Genomic DNA, 9,502 nt, shown 5'->3' with positions numbered 1-9,502 from the left:
TGAAATGTAATAAAGATCCAGGATAGGCTGAGGTGATGGATGGCAATGGAATTGGGAATCTGTTGTTTTGATGGATGCTCCTGACTGACAGACCTGAGGCATCTTGAGGGGAAACTCCGCTTCCCGTCGGTTACGTCATTGCCGAGGAATCCTCGTGACGTCACCGTGCTTTTCAGGCTTCTGGTTGCGCGCGGCGGGGATTCCCAGCCTGCTCCGCGGTGCAATGGCGGCCGGAAGTGAGAGAGAGGGGGGAATCAGATAAAGAGAGAGAGAGAGAGAGAGAAAACAGGAACAGAGAGAGAATCAGAGAAAGAGGGAGAGAGAGAGAGAAAACAGGAACAGAGAGAGAATCAGAGAAAGAGAGAGAGAGAGAGAGAGAGAAAACAGGAACAGAGAGAGAATCAGAGAAAGAGGGAGAGAGAGAGAGAAAACAGGAACAGAGAGAGAATCAGAGAAAGAGAGAGAGAGAGAGAGAAAACAGGAACAGAGAGAGAATCAGAGAAAGAGGGAGAGAGAGAGAGAAAACAGGAACAGAGAATCAGAGAAAGAGAGAGAGAGAGAGAGAAAACAGGAAGAGAGAGAGAATCAGAGAAAGAGAGAGAGAGAGAGAGAAAACAGGAACAGAGAGAGAATCAGAGAAAGAGGGAGAGAGAGAGAGAAAACAGGAACAGAGAGAGAATCAGAGAAAGAGAGAGAGAGAGAGAGAAAACAGGAACAGAGAGAGAATCAGAGAAAGAGAGAGAGAGAGAGAGAAAACAGGAACAGAGAGAGAATCAGAGAAAGAGAGAGAGAGAGAGAGAAAACAGGAACAGAGAGAGAATCAGAGAAAGAGGGAGAGAGAGAGAGAAAACAGGAACAGAGAATCAGAGAAAGAGAGAGAGAGAGAGAGAAAACAGGAACAGAGAGAGAATCAGAGAAAGAGAGAGAGAGAGAAAACAGGAACAGAGAGAGAATCAGAGAAAGAGAGAGAGAGAGAGAGAAAACAGGAACAGAGAGAGAATCAGAGAAAGAGAGAGAGAGAGAGAGAAAACAGGAACAGAGAGAGAATCAGAGAAAGAGGGAGAGAGAGAGAGAAAACAGGAACAGAGAGAGAATCAGAGAAAGAGGGAGAGAGAGAGAGAAAACAGGAACAGAGAGAGAATCAGAGAAAGAGGGAGAGAGAGAGAGAAAACAGGAACAGAGAGAATCAGAGAAAGAGAGTGAGAAAACAGGAACAGAGAGAGAATCAGAGAAAGAGGGAGAGAGAGAGAGAAAACAGGAACAGAGAGAGAATCAGAGAAAGAGGGAGAGAGAGAGAAAACAGGAACAGAGAGAGAATCAGAGAAAGAGGGAGAGAGAGAGAGAAAACAGGAACAGAGAGAGAATCAGAGAAAGAGGGAGAGAGAGAGAGAAAACAGGAACAGAGAGAGAATCAGAGAAAGAGGGAGAGAGAGAAAACAGGAACAGAGAGAGAATCAGAGAAAGAGGGAGAGAGAGAGAGAAAACAGGAACAGAGAGAGAATCAGAGAAAGAGGGAGAGAGAGAGAGAAAACAGGAACAGAGAGAGAATCAGAGAAAGAGGGAGAGAGAGAGAGAAAACAGGAACAGAGAGAGAATCAGAGAAAGAGGGAGAGAGAGAGAGAAAACAGGAACAGAGAGAGAATCAGAGAAAGAGGGAGAGAGAGAGAGAAAACAGGAACAGAGAGAGAATCAGAGAAAGAGGGAGAGAGAGAGAGAAAACAGGAACAGAGAGAGAATCAGAGAAAGAGGGAGAGCTTGAGAAAGAGAGAGAGAGAAAAGGAGTGAGAGAGAGAAAAGGAGTGAGAGAGAAAGAGGGAGAGAAAAGGACTGAGAAAGGGAGAGAGGGAGAGAGAGAAAAGGACTGAGAAAGGGAGAGAGTGAAAAGGACTGAGAAAGGGAGAGAGTGGAAAGGGAGAGAGGGAGAGAGAGAAAAGGAGTGAGAGGGAGAGAGAGAAAAGGAGTGAGAGGGAGAGAGAGAAAAGGAGTGAGAGGGAGAGAGAGAAAAGGAGTGAGAGGGAGAGAGAGAAAAGGAGTGAGAGGGAGAGAGAGAAAAGGAGTGAGAGGGAGAGAGAGAAAAGGAGTGAGAGGGAGAGAGAGAAAAGGAGTGAGAGGGAGAGAGAGAAAAGGAGTGAGAGGGAGAGAGAGAAAAGGAGTGAGAGGGAGAGAGAGAAAAGGAGTGAGAGGGAGAGAGAGAAAAGGAGTGAGAGGGAGAGAGAGAAAAGGAGTGAGAAAGAGAGGGAGAGAGAAAAGGAGTGAGAAAGAGAGGGAGAGAGAAAAGGAGTGAGAGTAGGAGAGGGAGAAAGAGAAAAGGAGTGAGAGTAGGAGAGGGAGATAGAGAAAAGGAGTGAGAGTAGGAGAGGGAGATAGAGGGACAAACAGACAAAGAGAGAAACAGAGAGAGATAGTCAGAAAAAAACAGATCAAGAGTGAGACAGAGAAACAGCATTAGAAACAGAGAAAAAAAGTGAAACAGAGAGAGAGAAAAAACAGATCAAGAGTGAGAGAAACGGAGAGAGAGAGAAAGAAAAAAACAGAGATAAAAAGAGGGTGAGTGATTGAGGGCAAAGCGTGTGTGTGGCCAGTGGAGCCGGAGTGCGGGAACCAGGAAGAGGTGAGAGTCCGGCTGAGCGGTCAGAACGAAACCAAGAGCGAAGAATATAAAGGCAGAGAACAGGGTAGGCTTGGTAACTAGTGATTAACTAGTAATATTAACTAGTAACTAAGGGCAGAGTGCAAACTTATTAACTTGTTGAGTAATTTTTTTGGTGTCCCATGGGAGTGTGTGGGGGAGAGGAGAGAGGGGGCATCTGAGGAAGGGAGGGAGATTCAGAGAGGGGAGGGGGTTTCTGAGGGTGTGGGAGAGTTTGGGGAGGGGGTTTCTGAGGGTGTGGGAGAGTTTGGGGAGGGGGTTTCTGAGGGTGTGGGAGAGTTTGGGGAGGGGGTTTCTGAGGGTGTGGGGGAGTTTGGGGAGGGGGTTTCTGAGGGTGTGGGAGAGTTTGGGGAGGGGGTTTCTGAGGTTGTGGGGGTCTATGGGGAGGGGGTGTCTGAGGTTGTGGGGGTCTATGGGGAGGGGGTGTCTGAGGTTGTGGGGGTCTGTGGAGCGGGAGTTTGGGGAGGGAATGTCTGAGGGGAGGGGGTGTTTGAGGTTGTGGGGGTCTATGGGGAGGGGGTGTACCAAAGACAGTTTGCTTTAAGTCCTGCACTGCCTCCAATTCACTGGCTGAGATTCTAATGTTATTAGCCGCACTGCTTTTCACACAAAGGGGAAGGGAGAATGTGATGTCAATAGACACACTGCTTTTCACACTGAGGGAGAATCCGATTTCAATAGACACACTGCTTTTCACACTAAGGGGAAGGGAGAATGTGATGTCAATAGACACACTGCTTTTCACACTAAGGGAGAATCTGATGTCAATAGACACACTGCTTTTCACACTGAGGGAGAATCCGATGTCAATAGACACCCTGCTTTTCACACTGAGGGAGAATTTGATGTCAATAGACACACTGCTTTTCACAAGAAGGGAGATTCTGATGTCAATAGACACACTGCTTTTCACACTGAGGGAGAATCTGATGTCAATAGACACACTGCTTTTCACACTAAGGGAGAATCTGATGTCAATAGACACACTGCTATTCACACTAAGGGAGAATCTGATGTCAATAGACACACTGCTTTTCACACTAAGGGAGAATCTGATGTCAATAGACACACTGCTTTTCACACTAAGGGAGAATTTGATGTCAATAGACACACTGCTTTTCACACTGAGGGAGAATCTGATGTCAATAGACACAAGGCTTTTCACACTGAGTGAGAACCTGATGTCAATAGACACACTGCTTTTCACACTGAGGGAGAATTTGATGTCAATCGACACACTGCTTTTCACACTGAGGGAGAATCTGATGTCAATAGACAGACTGCTTTTCACACTAAGGGAGAATCTGATGTCAATAGACACACTGCTTTTCACACTGAGGGAGAATCTGATGTCAATAGACACACTGCTTTTCACACTGAGGGGGAATGTGATGTCAATAGACACACTGCTTTTCACACTGAGGGAGAATCTGATGTCAATAGACACACTGCTTTTCACACTGAGGGAGAATCTGATGTCAATAGACAGACTGCTTTTCACACTGAGGGGGAATGTGATGTCAATAGACACACTGCTTTTCACACTGAGGGAGAATCTGATGTCAATAGAGACGCTACTTTTCACACTGAGGGAGAATCTGATGTCAATAGACACACTGCTTTTCACACTGAGGCAGAATCTAATGTCAATAGACACACTGCTTTTCACACTAAGGGAGAATCTGATGTCAATAGAGACGCTACTTTTCACACTGAGGGAGAATCTGATGTCAATAGACACACTGCTTTTCACACTGAGGCAGAATCTAATGTCAATAGACACACTGCTTTTCACACTAAGGGAGAATCTGATGTCAATAGAGACGCTACTTTTCACACTGAGGGAGAATTTGATGTCAATAGACAGACTGCTTTTCACACTGAGGGAGAATCTGATGTCAATAGACACACTGCTTTTCACACTGAGGGAGAATCTGATGTCAATAGACACACTGCTTTTCACACTGAGGGAGAATCTGATGTCAATAGACAGACTGCTTTTCACACTAAGGGAGAATCTGATGTCAATAGACACACTGCTTTTCACACTGAGGGAGAATCTGATGTCAATAGACACACTGCTTTTCACACTGAGGGAGAATCTGATGTCAATAGACAGACTGCTTTTCACACTGAGGGGGAATGTGATGTCAATAGACACACTGCTTTTCACACTAAGGGAGAATTTGATGTCAATAGACACACTGCTTTTCACACTAAGGGAGAATCTGATGTCAATAGACACACTGCTTTTCACACTGAGGGAGAATCTGATGTCAATAGACAGACTGCTTTTCACACTGAGGGGGAATGTGATGTCAATAGACACACTGCTTTTCACACTGAGGCAGAATCTAATGTCAATAGACAGACTGCTTTTCACACTAAGGGAGAATCTGATGTCAATAGAGACGCTACTTTTCACACTGAGGGAGAATTTGATGTCAATAGACACACTGCTTTTCACAAGAAGGGAGAATCTGATGTCAATAGACACACTGCTTTTCACACTGAGGGAGAATTTGATGTCAATAGACACCCTGCTTTTCACACTGAGGGAGAATTTGATGTCAATAGACACACTGCTTTTCACAAGAAGGGAGAATCTGATGTCAATAGACACACTGCTTTTCACACTAAGGGAGATTCTGATGTCAATAGACACACTGCTTTTCACACTGAGGGAGAATTTGATGTCAATAGACACACTGCTTTTCACAAGAAGGGAGAATCTGATGTCAATAGACACACTGCTTTTCACACTAAGGGAGATTCTGATGTCAATAGACACACTGCTTTTCACACTAAGGCAGAATCTGATGTCAATAGACACACTGCTTTTCACACTAAGGGAGATTCTGATGTCAATAGACACACTGCTTTTCACACTAAGGGAGATTCTGATGTCAATAGACACACTGCTTTTCACACTAAGGGAGATTCTGATGTCAATAGACAGACTGCTTTTCACACTAAGGGAGATTCTGATGTCAATAGACAGACTGCTTTTCACACAAAGGGAGAATCTGATATCAATAGACACACTGCTATTTACACTGAGGGAGAATCTGATGTCAATAGACACACTGCTTTTCACACTGAGGGAGAATCTGATGTCAATAGACACACTGCTTTTCACACTAAGGGAGAATCTGATGTCAATCGACACACTGCTTTTCACACTGAGGGAGAATCTGATGTCAATAGACACACTGCTTTTCACACTAAGGGAGAATTTGATGTCAATAGACACACTGCTTTTCACACTAAGGGAGATTCTGATGTCAATAGACACACTGCTTTTCACACTAAGGGAGATTCTGATGTCAATAGACACACTGCTTTTCACACTAAGGCAGAATCTGATGTCAATAGACACACTGCTTTTCACACAAAGGGAGAATCTGATGTCAATAGACACACTGCTATTTACACTGAGGGAGAATCTGATGTCAATAGACACACTGCTTTTCACACTAAGGGAGAATCTGATGTCAATAGACACACTGCTTTTCACACTAAGGGAGAATCTGATGTCAATAGACACACTGCTTTTCACACTAAGGGAGAATCTGATGTCAATAGACACACTGCTATTCACACTAAGGGAGAATCTGATGTCAATAGACACACTGCTTTTCACACTAAGGGAGAATCTGATGTCAATAGACACACTGCTTTTCACACTAGGAGAATTTGATGTCAATAGACACACTGCTTTTCACACTGAGGGAGAATCTGATGTCAATAGACACAAGGCTTTTCACACTGAGTGAGAACCTGATGTCAATAGACAGACTGCTTTTCACACTGAGGGAGAATTTGATGTCAATCGACACACTGCTTTTCACACTGAGGGAGAATCTGATGTCAATAGACAGACTGCTTTTCACACTAAGGGAGAATCTGATGTCAATAGACACACTGCTTTTCACACTGAGGGAGAATCTGATGTCAATAGACACACTGCTTTTCACACTGAGGGGGAATGTGATGTCAATAGACACACTGCTTTTCACACTGAGGGAGAATCTGATGTCAATAGACACACTGCTTTTCACACTGAGGGGGAATCTGATGTCAAAAGACAGACTGCTTTTCACACTGAGGGAGATTCTGATGTCAATAGACACACTGCTTTTCACACTAAGGGAGAATCTGATGTCAATAGACACACTGCTTTTCACACTGAGGGAGAATCTGATGTCAATAGACAGACTGCTTTTCACACTGAGGGGGAATGTGATGTCAATAGACACACTGCTTTTCACACTGAGGGAGAATCTGATATCAATAGAGACGCTACTTTTCACACTGAGGGAGAATCTGATGTCAATAGACACACTGCTTTTCACACTGAGGCAGAATCTAATGTCAATAGACACACTGCTTTTCACACTAAGGGAGAATCTGATGTCAATAGAGACGCTACTTTTCACACTGAGGGAGAATCTGATGTCAATAGACACACTGCTTTTCACACTAAGGGAGAATCTGATGTCAATAGAGACGCTACTTTTCACACTGAGGGAGAATTTGATGTCAATAGACAGACTGCTTTTCACACTGAGGGAGAATCTGATGTCAATAGACAGACTGCTTTTCACACTGAGGGGGAATGTGATGTCAATAGACACACTGCTTTTCACACTGAGGCAGAATCTAATGTCAATAGACACACTGCTTTTCACACTAAGGGAGAATCTAATGTCAATAGACACACTGCTTTTCACACTGAGGGAGAATCTGATGTCAATAGACAGACTGCTTTTCACACTAAGGGAGAATCTGATGTCAATAGACACACTGCTTTTCACACTGAGGGAGAATCTGATGTCAATAGACACACTGCTTTTCACACTGAGGGAGAATCTGATGTCAATAGACAGACTGCTTTTCACACTGAGGGGGAATGTGATGTCAATAGACACACTGCTTTTCACACTAAGGGAGAATCTGATGTCAATAGAGACGCTACTTTTCACACTGAGGGAGAATTTGATGTCAATAGACAGACTGCTTTTCAAACTAAGGGAGAATTTGATTTCAATAGACACACTGCTTGTCACACTGAGGGGGAATTTGATGTCAATAGACACACTGCTTTTCACACTAAGCAAGAATCTGACGTCAATAGACACACTGCTTTTCACGTTGTGGGAGAATCTGATGTCAATAGACAGACTGCTTTTCACACTAAGGGAGAATCTGATGTCAATAGACACACTGCTTTTCACACTAAGGGAGAATCTGATGTCAATAGACACACTGCTTTTCACACTAAGGGAGAATCTGATGTCAATAGACTCACTGCTTTTCACACTGAGGGAGATTCTGATGTCAATAGACACACTGCTTTTCACACTGAGGCAGAATCTAATGTCAATAGACACACTGCTTTTCACACTAAGGGAGAATCTGATGTCAATAGACAGACTGCTTTTCACACTAAACAAGAATCTGACGTCAATAGACAGACTGCTTTTCACACTGAGGGAGAATTTGATGTCAATAGACACACTGCTTTTCACACTGAGGGAGAATTTGATGTCAATAGACACACTGCTTTTCACACTGAGGGAGAACCTGATGTCAATAGACACACTGCTTTTCACACGAAGGGAGATTCTGATGTCAATCGACACACTGCTTTTCACACTGAGGGAGAATCTGATGTCAATAGACACACTGCTTTTCACACTGAGGGAGAATCTGATGTCAATAGACAGACTGCTTTTCACACTGAGGGAGATTCTGATGTCAATAGACACACTGCTTTTCACACTAAGGGAGAATCTGATGTCAATAGACACACTGCTTTTCACACTGAGGGAGAATCTGATGTCAATAGACAGACTGCTTTTCACACTGAGGGGGAATGTGATGTCAATAGACACACTGCTTTTCACACTGAGGGAGAATCTGATGTCAATAGAGACGCTACTTTTCACACTGAGGGAGAATCTGATGTCAATAGACACACTGCTTTTCACACTGAGGCAGAATCTAATGTCAATAGACACACTGCTTTTCACACTAAGGGAGAATCTGATGTCAATAGAGACGCTACTTTTCACACTGAGGGAGAATCTGATGTCAATAGACACACTGCTTTTCACACTGAGGCAGAATCTAATGTCAATAGACACACTGCTTTTCACACTAAGGGAGAATCTGATGTCAATAGAGACGCTACTTTTCACACTGAGGGAGAATTTGATGTCAATAGACAGACTGCTTTTCACACTGAGGGAGAATCTGATGTCAATAGACACACTGCTTTTCACACTGAGGGAGAATCTGATGTCAATAGACAGACTGCTTTTCACACTAAGGGAGAATCTGATGTCAATAGACACACTGCTTTTCACACTGAGGGAGAATCTGATGTCAATAGACACACTGCTATTTACACTGAGGGAGAATCTGATGTCACGAGACACACTGCTTTTCACACTGAGGGAGAATCTGATGTCAATAGACACACTGCTTTTCACACTGAGGGAGAACCTGATGTCAATAGACAGACTGCTTTTCACACTGAGGGAGAATCTGATGTCAATAGACACACTGCTTTTCACACGAAGGGAGATTCTGATGTCAATCGACACACTGCTTTTCACACTTAGGGAGAATCTGATGTCAATCGACACACTGCTTTTCACACTAAGGGAGAATCTGATGTCAATAGACACACTGCTTTTCACACTGAGGGAGAATCTGATGTCAATAGACACACTGCTTTTCACACTGAGGGAGAATCTGATGTCAATAGACACACTGCTATTTACACTGAGGGAGAACCTGATGTCAATAGACACACTGCTTTTCACACTAAGGGAGAATCTGATG

General features: G+C 43.8%; 1 protein-coding gene across 4 annotated transcripts in view; it reads left to right on the top strand.

The window, feature by feature from the left end:
* The first annotated feature begins 235 nt into the window (after positions 1-235).
* The window catches only part of tjap1 (tight junction associated protein 1 (peripheral)), a 593,272-nt gene continuing 584,005 nt past the window's right edge, over positions 236-9,502 (top strand). For 3 of the 4 annotated variants that reach the window (XM_068028188.1, XM_068028184.1, XM_068028167.1), the window contains exon 1: positions 236-2,675. The gene's annotated coding sequence lies outside the window, so the exon portion shown is untranslated. The remainder of the gene's footprint in view (positions 2,676-9,502) is intronic. The other variant, XM_068028169.1, reaches the window with a different exon arrangement.

Source organism: Heterodontus francisci, chromosome 3 (assembly GCF_036365525.1).
Source record: "Heterodontus francisci isolate sHetFra1 chromosome 3, sHetFra1.hap1, whole genome shotgun sequence".
Classification (NCBI taxonomy): domain Eukaryota; kingdom Metazoa; phylum Chordata; class Chondrichthyes; order Heterodontiformes; family Heterodontidae; genus Heterodontus; species Heterodontus francisci.
The sequence above is the reverse complement of the archived record's forward strand: the minus strand, read 5'-3'. Positions and strand labels throughout refer to the sequence as shown.